The sequence below is a fragment of the Dasypus novemcinctus genome, chromosome 19 (assembly GCF_030445035.2).
Source record: "Dasypus novemcinctus isolate mDasNov1 chromosome 19, mDasNov1.1.hap2, whole genome shotgun sequence".
In the NCBI taxonomy this organism is placed as follows: domain Eukaryota; kingdom Metazoa; phylum Chordata; class Mammalia; order Cingulata; family Dasypodidae; genus Dasypus; species Dasypus novemcinctus.
The window spans coordinates 1163903-1181641 of record NC_080691.1 but is presented as its reverse complement, the minus strand read 5'-3'; the positions used below and the strand labels follow the sequence as shown (position 1 = coordinate 1181641).

Here is a 17739-nt window from a genome sequence, read left to right as displayed (position 1 = left end):
TTGGATTCCTTTAGACCATTAAACATATTGAATAAAGTTGATTTAAAGTATTTGACTAATAGCTCTTCCTCAGGGCTGGTTCCTTGCATATTCTGTTCTGTGAGTGAGCCATCCTTTCCTGTTTCTTTCTCTGTTTTGTTTGATTACTAAGCATTCTGAATATCATGTTATAACTCTGGAAATACAGTTTTCTTGCTCCTCAGGGATTGCTAGTATTTTGTTGTTGATGATGTCTGGAACCATCTATGACTTTTCCAAACTATCTTTTGTTCCCACATGGGGACTGGAAAGAGAAGAGAGGAAAATAAAATAGTACCGTCTCTTTAAGACTCTTCTGCCACTTTTGCTTGAGGAGGGCTAAATAATAATGGTCATCCTCAGAGCTGTACATCAAAGCATTACCCCAGAATTTGATCTTTTTTTTTTTAAAGATTTATTTATTTATTTAATTTCCCCCCCTCCCCTGGCTGTCTGTTCTTGGTGTCTATTCGCTGCGTCTTGTTTCTTTGTCCGCTTCTGTTGTCGTCAGTGGCACGGGAAGTGTGGGCGGTGCCATTCCTGGGCAGGCTGCTCTTTCTTTTCATGCTGGGCGGCTTTCCTCACGGGCGCACTCCTTGCGCGTGGGGCTCCCCCACGCGGGGGACACCCTTGCGTGGCACGGCACTCCTTGCGTGCATCGGCACTGCGCATGGCCAGCTCCACACGGGTCAAGGAGGCCCGGGGTTTGAACCGCGGACCTCCCATATGGTAGACGGACGCCCTAACCACTGGGCCAAAGTCCGTTTCCCTGATCATTTATTTCCACATAATTTACTAATTTATATGAAATGAAAATGATTTCTATTCTCTATTGTATACACTGGAAAATAAAATCATTTATTTATTTTTGCTAATTTGAGGAATGTAAAGATTGTTTGTGAAATCATTTTCCCTTGTTTAACACATTTTATAGGAATTAAGAAAAAACATTAAATAAATTATTTTTGGAAAATATATTGAACCTTTTTCCCAAGATATCCATAATATATAGACATTATTTTGCTACTTTTTATAGGTTATGAGGAATGTGGAGGACACTCTACTTAGCAGATAAAGGAAATGAAGAGCTGCCCTTTTTTTGGTGGGGGATGGATGGTACTGGAAATTGAAACAGGGACCTCATATATGGGAAGCCAGATCTTAACCACTGGGCCACATTGGTTCCCCTGAGCTAGGTTTTTTCCTTTTTTTAATTGTTTGCTTGTTTTGTTGTTGTTTTTTTTTTTTCTTTTTTTAGGAGGCACCAGGAACAAACCTGGGATCTCCTGTGTGGGAAACAGGCTCTCAACCACTTGAGCTACAACCACTCCCAAATGAAGAGCATTTAAATTAGTCTATAAAAATCTTTGCAAGTTTTTGAACAGAGCTGGAAGTGAAAGAGTATTAGTTAGCACGATTCCATAGGGATTTAATTTTACAGCATATACACAATTATCATTAATATAATGTTTCTTGCCCGTGTCAAAAAGAGTCAAATAGACATCACTGAAACTAAAAACAAGTAGTTTTTTTTAATGGTCTTATAAAGTACAGTGATGCCACAACTCCAAATTTCTATATATACATCTTTGAATTGCAGCTTTCAAATGATTAAGATATTTTCATTAAACATTTGATCTATTAACTCCATATTTTTTTTCCTTATAGAATAAGAACTGTTTCCAAATTCTTTACCCAGCCTCCAAATTGGGGTCCTTTGTAATCTTAATCTCTTCATTTTCTTTTGGAAATATGAAAATTACCTTTGTTTTAATCTTTTCTTTTCCTCAGATCAGGTTCCTTAAGACCACATTTTATACTTCACTTGTAACTACTTCACAGTGTAAGAAAATCCAAAAGAGATTTTGATTTGCATGGTATTCCCGTGGTGTTTAATAACTTTTCCTTCTGTCATTGATGAAACCTCCTCTATTTTATAGTGGGAAATTTATTCTTCCCCAAATCTGGACATTTTTATGCAATTGATAGTGCAATTAATCTCTGTCCTTCTAAAGTCATAGCAGCAATGAAATTCTGTTGGTAGGAATATATGGTCACTTTTGGACTAATAATGAGTGAGTTCGGTGTGTGTGTGATTTTACACTGATCTGTTTTTCTTTATGTCTGCTGCTTATGCAGACAGGCATGGTGCATTGTGATACAGCAGTTGGAGCACCTGACTATGTATCTCCTGAAGTTCTGAAGTCACAGGGGGGCGATGGTTACTATGCGCGAGAATGTGATTGGTGGTCTGTAGGTGTTTTCCTTTTTGAGATGCTGGTGGGTAAGTAGGTATTTTAACTTGTACTTTTTTTCAAAACTCTTCTCATAACATGTTAGTTCTCAGTCAAGAATTTGAGAATATGAAGAAATTAATTGCCCGTGTCCTAGAGGCAGAAGTGAAATTCCTAGAAACTGAATTTCTGATATGACAGATTGCTAACTAGAAAGCTAATACAAGCCTCATACTGGGACAGTAATTGAGTAGAATAAGTAGAATGTGAAAGGAATTGAAATTATACTGCTAGGAAATATTCTTCCAGTAGACCTTTTTATGTTAAGAACATACTAGAATAATAAGTTATAGCAGCAATCTCCATTCTAAGATCTTCTTGATCAATTAATGATATTAGTTATAAATATACATACATAACATGAACTGTACATTTAAATGTAAATATACATGTAAGACTTGATATTTGTTTCACTAGCAATAACTAAAAGTACTCTTCAGTTCTTTTATGAATTATATTATATAATTTATTTAACAGTATTTCTTTTTTACTATTTATATATATATTTGGTGGATAATCATAGTGAAATGAATCATAAATATAGTAATTGGACATTTGACTATCAAAATAAACATGTTTTAGAATATATCTTTCTGAAAACTCAGGCACATTTAATAATGGTTACTTTCACTTTGACCAAAGAAAATTTGAAAGGCTCAAGTATTTTAAGATTCCTTTATGTCATAGATCTCATTTCTAAGATTTCCCATTCCTAAGTACTAGGGTCACAAAAATATCTTTTGGCTTAGGAAGCCAGGGACTGAGTTACATGATTTGGGGATGAGGGGAGAAGATGTAGCTAAATCTCCTTTCAAGGCAAGTGTGGTAAGGCCCATAATATAATGATTGACTTCATAGTTAAAAGTATATTTTTAGAATTTGGAAATTGTTTTTATTTTGTAGAAGATAACCCTAAAATAAATTGGTAGTGGAAAATCTGTAAAATCTATGAGAATAGAATCTGTATATTACTAAAAAATCCTCAGAATTTTTTGGTAAATCCCAGTTTTAAATAATAATTAGTCATGGAATTTTTGTGGCATAATTCTGTGAATGACTGTCCTATGGTAGATAGCACTGCTATTTTTATTCTTGGTCTCATATATACATATTACTTACCTTGTTTTGGGTCTTTGTCTTTGTAGTGGACCTTTGTATGCACCAAATTCCTGCTAATAGTTTTCAACTCTGAGAAATGAATTGAAAGAGTTGGAATGACAATAATTTGCAGTATTCTGAGCCTGCTCAGGTACTTGCTCAGGTTGATTGGTGCTGGACTTCATTGAAAGGTTTCTATGACAGTTAAAAAAGGCACTAGAAAAATCTTGGATTCAAAGTCTCCCTTCTTTCCCTCTCAGAAACAAACTGAACCTAACTACCTGATACTTTTGGAGTTTGGAATCATTGACTCTGTAGGAAAGTCTGGTTTGCACTCAAGATACTTGTAGTCGAGGCATGCTGGCTGGGCCTTTGACTCTTTGGATTTAGATGAGTAATGACATACTAATGCCTTCTACTTTTTTTTTTAATTTTTAAAAAATATTTTTTGAAGTATATCATTCACTTATGAACATTCATAAAAAATAAGTGTATAGTAAAGTTTGTGAACTTAACAAAATAAACACGCATAACATCATATGGGGGTCCATACATCACCCCTCCGTGAACACCTTGTGCTGTTATGAAACATTTGTTACAAACTGTGCAAGAACATCATCAAAATATTACTACTAACTATAATCCCTATTTGTGTATTTTCCCCAATCCATTCTAATTTTTACAAATATATTTTTATTACAGAGGTTATGAACTTAAAAAAAAATAATGCACATGTGTAGAATTCCCATAAAATACCCCTTCACCAACACACCACACTGTGGTGAAATATTTGTTACAGATTATGAGATTATATCATCAGAGAGTTATCACCAACCATGGTCCATAGCATACATTTGGCACACTTTTACCATATCCCACCCCCACCCCATTATCAATGTAGTACATCTTTGGCATTGATGCAAGAATATTACAGTATTGCTGTAAACTGAAGTCCATAGGCCACACCAGTTGTGTTTCCCATGCTTCTCCACATTCCCACCATTCTGCAATAGTGATGTACATCTGTTCTATCTCACAGAAGGACACTCTTGCATTTGTGCCAGCAACCACAATTCTTTTTATTTTATTTTATTTTTTAGTAGCTTTATTTTGTACATTTCATAACTGAAAATATAAAACCCAAAAACTAAAAAGGCAACATAGTTGAATAAAAACATACATTTCTCATTTAAATGTACTGGATACATATAAATTTTTTTTGAATCGTACAATATGTTGCACAAGGAATTTGGTTCATAGTAATGCAGTCATACAATATTTGTCCTTTCGTGTCTCAACATAATGTCCTCCAGGTTCATCCTGTTGTCATATGTTTTATGACTGCATTTCTTCTTACAGTTGCATAATATTCCATCATGCAAATAGAGCACAGTTTGTTTATACATTCATCTGTTGATGGACACCTGGGTTGTTTCTAACTTTTGACAATTGTGAATAGCACCACTATGAACATTGGTGTGCACATGTCTGTTTGTGTCACTGCTCTCAGTTCTTCTAGGTATATACTCAGTAGTGGTATTTCAGTGTCACACAGCAAGTCTATATTCAACTTCTTTAGGAACTCCCAAACAGTCCTCCACAGTGGCTGTACCATTCTGCATTCCCACAAACAGTGAAGACGTGTTCCAATCTCTCCATATCCTCTCCAACACTTGTCGTTCTCTGTCTTTTTAATAGTGGCCATTCTGGTAGTGTGACTTCCACTTATTTTGATCAGTTGCTCCAGTGCCTCTTTATCATAATCTTTAGTGACCAGGAATACTGCATTAAGAGACCAGTTTCTGCCTTTTCAACTGTAGCTGTATGTCTTGTCTCTGACCCTGGCTTCCTAAAATCTAAAACAACATGCTTGAGTTAACTCTTAGTGCAGCACTGCCCAGAAGGTTTTGTCTGTCCAAAATGGTAACCATTGGCCACATTAAGCATTTGAAATGTGAATAGTGGGGCCAGAGAACTCAAGTTTTCATTTTATTTTTCATTTTAAGACTTTGAATTGACACATGTGGCTAATGACTATTACATTGTACAATATAGTCCTAGAGAGTCTCAAAGGCTGATCCAACTCAGTCATTACACTGAACTGACCCCACTTAGTAATCTTGCTCATAAACTATTCAGGGAATTGTTTCCTTTCTTATGTTAAAAAAATTCTAGAATTAGCACTGATTTTATTGTTGTGATTCTTAAGGGTTGATGAATCATTTGTGCAGTTAAAATTAAAATATATTTTTGTGTACATTTTTACTGGAGCTCCTGGACCATGGATCATTTGTTCTTTCATCATATGATGGATTTAAATTTAGTTTACTTAAATATTAGATGAAAACTGTTTAATTTACAATGTCTATTATACACTTGTTTTCTTTCTTGCAATTTTAGGGGATACTCCATTTTATGCAGATTCACTTGTAGGAATGTATAGCAAAATTATGGATCATAAAAACTCACTGTGTTTCCCTGAAGATGCAGAAATTTCTAAACATGCAAAGAATATTATCTGTGCCTTCTTAACTGATAGGTAATATAAAATTGTATGTTGAATTTCTTTGTAGAAAGCTCCTCCACTTTTGAATTTGTAGAAATAAAAGCATACTCAGTGCTTATTACATATGAAATCAATGTCTTCCTCTCATTATCCAAATTGCATTTAATTCTGGAGTAGGTTTTTTTTTTCAAACTGCTGAACCTAGTCTTGGGTTACCGTTATCATTGTTTGTGCTGTCCACTTATAATCTAACTTGAACCAACCTTGATGTTCAAAAAAGGAAAAAAGAACTTAATAAAAATAATCCATCTGAGAGAAATAAAACATTTGAATTATTCACATTTTACCCTTTAAGGTGATTAGTCCATATTATTATTATTGTATGACTTTTATGGGGAGAACATTTTGTACAGATAAATACTCAAGAAGATATAATCTTAAAAAACTATTATTTGTGTTTGTCCAACTCTTTTATTTGCATTTGATTATGAGCAAATCCATCCTGAAAATTTTACATGTGTATATATTTAAAACAAAGTAGATGAACAACATTGTGAAAACTTGCCTCAAAAGAGAAGGTAGAAAGCTATTCAGGTTTTCTTCCTTGGCCTCTGTTTTAGTTTGCTAAAAGCTGCTGTGCACTATGTTTCAGAAATGGGTTGGCTTTTACAATGGGGATTTATTAATTTAAAAACCTGCTGTTTTGAGAGTATTAAAGTGTCCAAATCAAGGCATCATCAGAAGATGCTTTCTTCTCAAGCTGCAGCTGTGGGTGATCAGGCACATGGCAACATCCGTTCCTCCCTCCCCTCTCCTCCAGGCCTTGGTGCTTTCAGCTTCTGGCTCAAGTGGCCTCCTCTCAGCTTCTGTGCTCAGGTGATTTTAGCTTCTGACCCCTGGGTCCTTCTCTCTCAGCTTCTGCATTTCTCTCTGTCTGTACAGCTTTTTTTCCTATCTGTGACTTTTCAGTCCTTCCTTTATGAAGGACACCAGGAAGAGGATTAAACTTACCATGGGCCACACAATCTAATCAAAGGCCCTTAACTGAAGTAATGTATTCAAAGGTTTCCTCCTGCAATGGGTTTCCACACCCAGGATTAGCTTTAGGAATAGGATTTGCTGGGGTCCACAAAAACTTCAATTCTTTTCCAGCTTCCCATTTTGTGCTTGTGGTAGAAGTTATCCTATCAAAGGACAAGCAAATACAGAGGGTGCTAACACCCAGTCCAGGCTTTTACTCACCAACTTTGTAATCTTGGGAAAATCATTTCAATTGGGAAGTGTTGTCACCAACCTGAAAGGTATTGGGAATGAAAGGCAAGAGAGAAGGGATCAGGGGATCTGCAAGTCAATGCCTATAGACCAGTTTAGTTCTATTCAGCTACCTATTTACAGAGCAAGTCTGCACACTAAAGCCCATACAGATTTATTGTTGTTATCTTGTCATTAGAAACAGGGATAGGCCATTTATCTTTTAACTATTCAAAGTGACTTTTTTCTTTCTACTAAGCTGGCCTGTTGACCAAGAGAATCTCAACAAAGAACATTCTTTTCTTGTTCTGTTTCCTAGGTTACATCACATCAGCCAACAAATCATTACTTCCTTCAGGGAAGAACTAATTTTACTCATTTATAAAATGGTGGGCTCAGATTAGGTGATAACTAAGACCATTTCCAGCTCTAAAATGCTGTAATTTCTTAGCATACTTTATTTGTCAGACAGTTCCTATTACCATCAGTATTTCCATGAATATCTCATACATTCATCTTTGCATACTTTTTGTAGGATAAAATATTAAAGGTGAAATTCTAGGTTATGCATTCTAAACTGGTTTAATACACCACTATATATTTCTGTTAACAATAATAGTTTTCAAACCAAAAACTATATAATTTCCTTTTTCCATCAAAGGCAAGAAAAGTTCTTTCCTCAATAGAGATGTCAATTATATATATACTAGTCATTTGTAGAATAAAACTTTAACATCTATTATTTATGTGATTAATGAACAAGCCATGTCAATAAACTCAAAACTAAAACCTGTCTAATATTTGATTTGGGGACAAGATGGAATGCTGATGCTGTAAGACCATAAATGTGCTAAATGGTAAGTTATAATGCAAGGGTGTATTGCATCCTTTAATAAAAGGAGTACTATTAATTAAAGATTTGCTTTAGTGATTGTTTTGGTGTGGGGGAGGGAAGCAGTCTTAAGGAATGATTGTAAGTAGAGAACAGATATTTTGAAAATAATTTAATCCCATAAACCCATCTAGAAGTACTCCCTCCAATATCTACTGATTTTCCTGTTTATGTCAAGTACAGCTCCAGAGGTAAAGAGAAAACAAATGCTATTTCCATACCATCTACACTGAAGACTCAGAAGGTCAAAGAATGAAATACTAATCTTTTTCTTGTGTAAAGAAAGAGAATTTTAATATATATGTACAGATATAATCTATCAGAATAAATATATATAACTTCAAACCTAATGTGAGTTCTTTTTAAGAAAGGGAGAGATTTTTTAAAATATTTCTTACTTTTAGAGAGATTTTGAATAATTTTTCTGTGACTAAAGTTAGACCTCTGTCTGTTTATGACCTAGTTGGCCAAGTGGTTTTGGCACATGGAGGTGAATTTTTTATTTGAAAGTTGTATATGTACACAAACTGCAGAGGGAAATATATTTCACATTCCATGGCATTTAATACTTCACAGTCTTTTTGATACATCAAGAGAAAGCACTCATTTTGAAATGCTTATTTTTGAGAAATATTTAAGTTGATGTTGTAATGAAAATATCTCAGACTCATTTGTGATTCTTATATTGATTTAACTGTTGTGATAATTAATATTTTTATTTTTTATTCATCTTATTTTTCATAATGCAATCTTTTACTGCATTGTTTAGGGAGGCATGACTTGGGAGAAATGGTGTAGAAGAAATCAAACAACATCCTTTCTTTAAGAATGACCTCAATAAGTGGGTGTCTCATGAGCTGACTAAAAATGAAAATTCATTGTTTGGAAGTGTCGTGTTCTCTTATTCTTCGCAACAACAATGAGCCATTTCTTGATCCGATTGTGACGTGAGACAAAAAGTAGATTTTATGTAACAAGCAGCAACAACCATTGGTTTGACCAAGAGGAAGCTCCAAAGCACTTCCTGAAGTCAAATTTGCACCAAAAAAGGTCATGGTCACTGTTTGGTGGTCTGCTGTTGGTCTGATCCACTACCGCTTTCTGAATCCCGGCAAAACCATTACATTTGAGAAGTGTGCTCAGCAAATCGAGGAGATGCACTGAACACTGCAGTGCCTGAAGCTGGCATTGGCCAACAGAATGGGCCCAATTCTTATCCACAACAATACCCGACTGCACATCACACAACCAACACTTCAAAAATTGAACGAATTGGGCTATGGAGTTTTCCTCATCCCCCGTATTCACCTGACTTCTTGCCAACCAACTATCACTTCTTCAAGCATCTTGACAACTTTTTTCAGGGGAAATGCTTCCATAGCCAGCAGGATGCAGAAAATGCTTTCCAAGAATTTGTTGAATCCCAAAGCACAGATTTTTATGCTACAGGAATAGGCAGACTTATTTCTCCATGGCAAAAATGTGTTGATTTAATGGTTCCTGTTTTGATTAATAAAGATGCTTTTGAGCCTAGTTATAATGATTTACAATTCATGGTCCTAAACCACAATTCCTTTTGCACCAACCTTGATTTTCTACTTAAAGAATGTGGAGTACAGAAACCTTTTAAAATCTATGTGCAGGGAAGTGGATGTGGGTTAAGTGATAGAGCATCTGCCTACCATATGGGAGGACCTGCGTTTGATCCCTGGGGCCTCCTGGTGAAAAAGAAGAGAAAGCATGCCCATGCAAGTGCCTGTGTGGTGAGATAGTGCCTGTACAAGTGAGTCATGTAGCAAGATGATGACACATCAAAAGAGAGACAAGGGAAGAGTCAAGGTGAAGCACAGCAGAAACCTGGAACTGAGGTGGCACAATTGACAGAGTACCTCTCCACATCAAAGGTCTCCAGGATTGAATCCCAGTGACTCCTACAAGAGAGAAAATGAGAAGACAACACAGACAGCAAAAACAGCAGGGCAGGAGGAGGGGAAGGGGGAAAATAAATTAAATAAATAAATCTTTAAAAAACAAATCTATGTGTAAGTTATCGCTGCTTGTAATTTTAACACCTAGAATATCATGATGCTTTCCATGTTTAACTGATTTATCTATATTCAATACTGATTTAAAGTATTAATAGTAATAAAAACTAATAAAGTTTTATTCTTTGAAATGATAAAATGGAAGATGTTATTCAAATTTTATAGCATAATAAAATAAGAATTGAAAATATACCAGCCCTCATTTTTATAGCATTGTTGTAAAGGGATATAGAGGGGTGGTTTATATCTTTTTAAAAAAGATTTATTTATTAATTTATTTCTCTCCCCTCCCCCCCTCACCCCAGTTGTCTGTTCTTTGTGTCTATTTGCTGCGTCTTCTTTGTCCACTTCTATTGTTGTCAGCAGCACAAGAAACTGTGTTTCTTTTTTTTAATGTTACATTAAAAAAAATGAGGTTGCCACATACCCCCCACCGCCCTCACCCCACTCCTCCCCCAATAACAACAACCTTCTCCATCATGATGAGACATTCATTGCACTTGGTGAATACATCTCTGAGCACTGCTGCACCTCATGGTCAATGGTCCACACCATGGTCCACATTCTCCCACAGTCCACCCAGTGGGCTATGGGAGGACATACAATGTCTGGTAACTGTCCCTGCAGCACCACCCAGAACAACTCCAAGTCCCCAAAATGCACCCACATCACATCTCTTTCTCCCATTCCCTGCCTCCAGCAGGCACTCATGCATATCTTTTTTTTTTTACAATAGTATATATATTTATACATTTAAAAAAATATATTACATTAAAAAAATATGAGGTCCCCATTCACCCCCACCCCACCACTCCCCCCACAGTAACACTCTCCTCCATCATCATGACACATCCATTGCATCTGGTGAGTACTTCTCTGGGCATCACTGCACCCCATGGCCAATGGTCCACACCATAGCCCACACTCTCCCATGTTTCATCCAGTGGGCCATGGGAGGACATACCATGTCTGGCAATTGTCCCTGCAGCACCACCCAAGACAATTCCAAGTCCTGAAAATGCCTCCACATCTCATCTCTTCCTCCCATTCCCCGCATCCAGCAGCCACCATGGCCACTTTTTCCACAATAATGCCACATTTTCTCGATTATTAACCACAATAGTTCATGAATAGAATATCGTTAAGTCCACTCTAATCCTTACTGTATTCCTCCTTCCTGTGGACCATGGCTTGGTTGTGCCCATTCCACATCTATGTCAAGAGGGGCTTAGATACCACATGGATACTGGATGCAATCCTCCTGCTTTCAGTTGTAGGCACTCTAGGCTCCATGGTGCGGTGGTTGACATTCTTCAACTCCATGTTAGCTGAGTGGGGTAAGTTCAATAAAGCAGACTGTAGGAGCTGAAGTCTGTTGAGGCTCAGGGCCTGGCTATTATATTGTTAGCCCAGAGACTCAAATCCCCTAGATATATCTTAAACCTCAGCACCAACTACAATTCCAGTAAAGTAGCATGAAAGGCTTGTGAAAAGAGATCACATCTGAGTCCAGCTCCATCATGCAGAAACACCAACTCCAAAGAAGGGCCAACGGACATGGCAGTGAATTCCATCTGCCATGACCATAGAACCTGTGGGTCTCTTTAGCCCTCAAAAGAACCAATACCTGGGGTTGTATCTACTTTATCAGTCTCTGAGATTCTGCTCAGGTGTGCATAAGGGCAATCCTTCTGACAACCTCCAGACTCCTTTTTAGAGACTCATAACCATATAAAATCATTTGTCCTTTCCATTTCCCCCTTACTTTAGGTCAAACAGCATTTTAAACTCCTGTTATTATATGTAGACAGGACATTCTGCTGGTCCACGTTGAACCTTTAAGTCAAGGTCATTTTCTAGTTATGTCATCAGCTGGTACTTGGTAGTGATCCTTTGGTGCCAGGGAGGCTCATCCCCAGGTGTCATGTCCCATGCTGGGGGGAAGGCATTGCATTTACATGCTGAGTTTGGCTTTGAGACTGGCCACATTTGAGTAACATGGGGGCTGTCAGGAGGGAACTCTTAGACACAGTGCTGCTCTAGGCCTTGTTCTTATTTCAGGTGTATAGGCTCACAAGCATGGTCATTAGTATCAGGGGCTCACTGTTGGACCCTCATTCCTTCCTGGTCCTTGCCATTGCACCTGGGGGACTGCTGCTGCTCCCCTGGGACCACGACAGAGCCCCGTCCCCAGCCAGGAACCAGTACCCCCCCAGCTTCTGTTTTCAATTGTTTCCACTATGAGCATATCCAAACATTTCCATGCACCCTGGACACATGCCCTGTATAACTTCCTGTCAACCATATGTCCGCTGTCAATAACATCCCATACCAGTATTCCTCTGCTGCCATTGTTGAACCACTCTGTTTTCCAAAACTTCCTGAAAAGTGAAGCCCAATATAAGGCCAGGTTCCCCTAGCAGTAAAATGGAATATAGTGATGAGTTTAAAAGTTAAATATAGAATACATATTGATGTGGAAAAATTCTACATCCTATCTTTTTCTTTTTCTTTTCTTTTTTCCTAGTTATTGAGCCTCTCTTCACAAGAGCCATAGATCACAGTAATTCATATATACAATATACAGCACTCCCACATATCCATTATAAAACCTTTTCCCTTCCACAGCTATGAAAAAAAACAGAAGAATACAAATGCTGGAGAGGATGTGAAGAAATGGGAACACTCATCCCCTGCTGGTGGGAATGCAGAAGGATCCAACCATTCTGGAGGACAGTTTGGCAGTTTCTCAAAAAACTAGCCATAGATTTGCCATATGACCCAGCAATTCCACTGCTGGGTATATACCCAGCAGAACTGAAAACAAGGACACAAACCGATATATGCACACCAATGTTCATAGCAGCATTGTTCACTATCGCCAAAAGTTGGAATCAACCCAAATGTCCATCAACAGATGAGTGGATCAATAAAATGTGGTATATACACACAATGGAATACTACTCGGCTTTAAGAACTTTATGTTGAGTGAAGCAACCCAGGCATTGAAGGACAAATACTACATGACCTCAATGATGTGAAATAAGAAAGCTGTCTCAGAGAGCTAGAGACTGGAAGATAGGCTTACAGGAAATTGGGGGGTAGAGGAAGGATGTAAGCTGACATCTACATGGATGAAATCTATGATAAGCTATAGGTAAGTATGTGTATGAGGAAGGGATAAAATGGGGGCATAGGGTTGCCTTTGGGTGGGGCTTTGTGGGTTTGAGGGTGGCTAGAGATGGGCGGATGGGTAATATTGCCCAGGAAATTGGGGGGAGCGTGGGGCAACATACGAACATAAGAGATTGTCAGGTGTTGGTTGAGAGTATAATGCTGAGAAAACCTTTTCAAAATATGGTTGGGAAAGTTACCTGTTTAACATACTCAAAGGGGATGATCTGATGCAGGACAGACTCCTAGGGAATATCTGAATGCTCATTTTGCCAGAGTGGGCTATACCATTGGGTAAAGACCCATATAATGAGAGTGAAGGTAGACCCACATTGTGGGGAGGACTAATGCCATCAAATAGAGGGAACTGTGTCTCTCAAGAGAAATGGTGGCTCCCAGGACATTAGGGCAGTTGAGCAAGTCAAGCCCTCAACACTGTTGCAAGTATCTCTGAACATGGCTCCTCAAGAAATGAAGATTGACTGTCACTGTGGGCCCCAAGGGAGCGGGAAATAGATATTGAATAATGGAACCAAAGTAACTGTGAGGGCAAAAGAAGTGTTTCACAAGAGTACACATGGAAGGATATAAAACATGTAATATTACACCAGGAACATATAGGGGATGACAAACTAATAATGTAAACCATAATGTAAAACATAGGATAACTAAAAAATTTAGAAAACTGTATAACCAAAAGTATAAACCACAATGTAAACACAAATGTTACCTTGTTTGAAAGCTATTGTCTCAATATCTGTACATCAGTTTCAGTAAATATGATATGAATAAGTTAAAAGATTATTGCTGTGGAAGGGAAAAGGTTTTATAATGGATATGTGGGAGTACTAATGCATATCTTGACTCCACTAGCCCAGTACAACAAATATCCTAATCACACATCAGAACGCTTCACCACAGTGGGATTAACATTATGCTGTTTTCAGGATGATAAACTGTGAGAAGGGAAGGGAAATTGGAAGAGGAATATGACCTGGATCAATAGGAATTAACTCTTACTATGCTGGATAAAAAAGTTTTTACTCTATTATTACATCATACTTCATAGGGAAAAAAGCAAGTAGCTTGGTGTAATAGGTTACTTTGCATAGTACCTCTTGGTAATAGGGGAATGTAGAGAAATCATTCCCATCAATAAAGCACCTCGAGAGGACTAAAGAAAAGTGAAATACAAAGGAGTATTGTTTGTGCTACCCTAAAAGTATCAATTATAAAAAGTTAAGAATACTCCTCTCCTGCCTTACATCACATACTTCAAACGGCAATTGTTTTCCTTAGAACAATTTTCATATGGATAAGTAAAAATATGGATAACCACGGAGTCATAAAGTGACTTTGCTAACGCAAATTATGGGGGAAATTGGGATGATCTCAATTTAAAGAACTTCAGTAAGGACTCCTGCAAATCACTTTATCCAGTAAATTCATCTTCAAAGGAAAGCTTCTGTCTGGGCCAGAAAAACCTCACAGAATCATTAAGACAACATAAAATGAAAAGGAGTAAACATTCCAGGTTCCAAATAATTTACTGAGGTCTCTTCAAACCTTAATATGTTTTATTTAAACTAATTTATATTGTAAAAAACAGCAAAATTATAGAAAACCATTAGTGTTTTTTTAATTATTCTGTATACTAATTTGGAGGTCACAAGGATTTATCTTTTTATTCTTTAAGTGATAGAAGGCACTTTTCTTTTTTGGGTTTCACTTAAGAAAAACACCCAATAGTGTTATATTTGGTATATTCTATTCAGAACCATTTTGGACAAAATGAAAACAAAAGCAAAGCAGGTTCTCAAAAGAACAGATAAAAATAAAAAGTAATGCAAAAAGGAAAGTTACTTGAAACTTACTTTTTGGGGGAGAGAATATGGTAATATAAAGTAAAATATCTTCCTTTGTTTATTATACTTTAAAAAATAGAATAAACAAATTAGGAAGGTAACAAGAAAGAAGAAAGGAAGCATTAGCTGGATTATGTTTAAGTGAGGAAAGTTGGCTAATGACATGACTTAAAGGCTATTAGTAAAGGACTAAGAAGAGCTTAGAGAAACAAGGACATTGACGGTATTGAGTTATACTATTATAAAAAAGACAAATGTGGCAGATTCCTGCATTTAAAAAAAAGTTTCTGTAAGAGGCTCCATCATAAAACTGAGCTTTAAAATTTCTTTAAAAATGCAATATATATAACAAAAAATGAAGTTTTAGCAAGTTTCAGTAAATTATTTTGTTGTAAATTACCCAAATTTTATAAACAAATCCCTTGCATTTTGTTTAAAGTAATACCTTTATATCATACAAGTAAATTTCAGGTATGAAACGTACATTATTGCAATAATACCTCTTTGCAAGTCCAAAATTCTTGGTTTATAATAAAACTGTAAAGTAAAAAAAACACCAAAAATTAGTAAAACCACCAGTGCTACCTATCACAGATGTCCAACATCTTCCCAAAATGTTGCTCAACAAATTGCAGAGAAACAGGTCTAGAAGCCACATATTATTGAAAGGAAACTACTTGTTATTTTACCATTTTGCATTATTATTGTCTCTACTAGTTTTTCCTTCCCAAATAGAAATTCACATCTTCTATAATGCTGCCTTTCAGTCAGCCATTCTCTGCAGTCACCACTTCCATGTTTCCAAAATCACAGTCTTCTTCATGTCTTCTTTTCAAACTGCCTGTGGTACCAGAATGGACAGAGAATTATTTCTCTCCATATTGGTGATGTCATTTGTATTGTTAAATTTTCTAGGTAGATGATTTCCTATTCCTGAAGTTGATGGACAAATCCAGTATTTGGATTAATACAAAATCTTCTTTCATGAACATAAGCAAATGCATCTCTGTACTTCATTCCAAATGTTGCCATGACATATGCAATAACAGAAACAGCACTCCTGGAGATACTGCATTCCCATGACAAGAACTCTTCCTCCAGCTTGGAAGCTCCCATCAATAAATTCTTTAGTCATGGGGAAATAAAACACATTATATTTTTAACTGGATGAGCTGCATTATCCAAGACTATCTAAATAATTGCTGAAAGTTTGGTTCAATGAAGTGTGCTTCAATATTTTTTCTTATGCATTTTATATGGGTTATTCCCTGTTTCCATAGTACAGGTGGCCCAGAAAAGTTGGTTAATGAAATCTCTTGGTGAATCTGACCTAAAGTTCATACCTTGCTTTTCATAGCAGATGAATATGGGCCTAAAAACAATTCAGGTAAAATTTCCCCCATCTCTCATCTCATAGTATAAGGGCCACTCCTCAGCATCTTCTTTGCACTGTGGGAAGGTGAGGAATTCCAACTACACATGCTCCATGGTCCTGTCCCGGGGAGCCGGTGGGTGGGGTGAAGGGTGAGTTACCCAGATGGCTGACCCTGGACAAGGGAGAACCTGAGGGCGCAAGGACTGGCAGGTGGATGGGTGTGGGTTAAACTTAACACACCCAAATTACAGGATCCTGGTGACAGGTGACAGTGAGGCAGAGGAGGGCTGGGCACCTGGTACCAGTTGCTGTGCTGTGCTGCTGCCATCTTCCTGCCTTGAAGCCTGCATCCTCAGCCCCCAAATGCAACAGCAATGACCAAAAAAGAATGAAGGTCCAACACTGAGCCCTTGATGCTAATGACTAGGCTTGTGAGCCTGTACGCCTGAAATAAGAACAAGGCCTAGAGCTGCAGGGTGCCTAAGAGTTACCTCCTGAGAGCCTCTGTGTTGCTTAAATGTGGCCAGTCCCAAAGCCAAACTCAGCATGTAAATGAATGCCTTCCCCCCAGCGTGGGACATGACTCCTGGGGATGAGCCTCCCTGGCACCGAGGATTTACTACCAAGTACCAGCTGATGATGTAACTAGAAAATGACCTTGAATAAAAGGGTCAACTCGGACCAGCAGAATATCTCAGTCTACATATAATACCAGAAGTTAAAAATGCTTTATGACCTGAATCAAGGGGAAATGGAAAGGACAAGTGAGTTTATATGGCTATGAGTCTCCAAAAAGAGCTGGAGGTTATCAGAGGAGTTGCCCTTATGCACACCTCAGCAGAGTCCCAGAGACAGATAAAGTAGATACAACCCTGGATATTGGTTCTTCTGAGGGCTACAGAGACCCACAGGTTCTATGGTCATGGCTGATGGAGTTCAATGCCATGTCAGTAGACCCTTCTTTGGAGTTTGTGTTCCTGTGTGATGGAGCTGGACTCAGATGTGATCTTTTTTCACAAGCCTCTCCTCTTACTTTTACCAGAACTCTAGTTGGTGCTGGGGTTTAATATATACCCAGGGGATCTGAATCTCTGGACTGACCATATGATACCCAGGCCCTGAGCCTCAAGAGACTTCAGCTCCTATCCTGGTTTATTGGACTTACCCACTCAGCTAACATGGAGTTGGAGATGGTCAATCACAACACCATGGGGCCAAGGG

At 37.6% G+C, this 17739-nt stretch overlaps 1 long non-coding RNA gene and 1 pseudogene across 1 annotated transcript; one reads left to right on the top strand and one right to left on the bottom strand.

The window, feature by feature from the left end:
- Positions 1 to 1320: 1320 nt before the first annotated feature.
- LOC131274538 (uncharacterized) lies at positions 1321 to 6037 on the top strand. The gene is made up of 2 exons (XR_009181759.1): positions 1321 to 2302; positions 5811 to 6037. It is a non-coding gene; the product is annotated as an uncharacterized lncRNA (long non-coding RNA).
- Positions 6038 to 15910: 9873 nt separating this feature from the next.
- Positions 15911 to 16631, bottom strand: LOC101443378 (serine/threonine/tyrosine-interacting protein-like; annotated as a pseudogene).
- Between the last annotated feature and the right edge of the window lie 1108 nt (positions 16632 to 17739).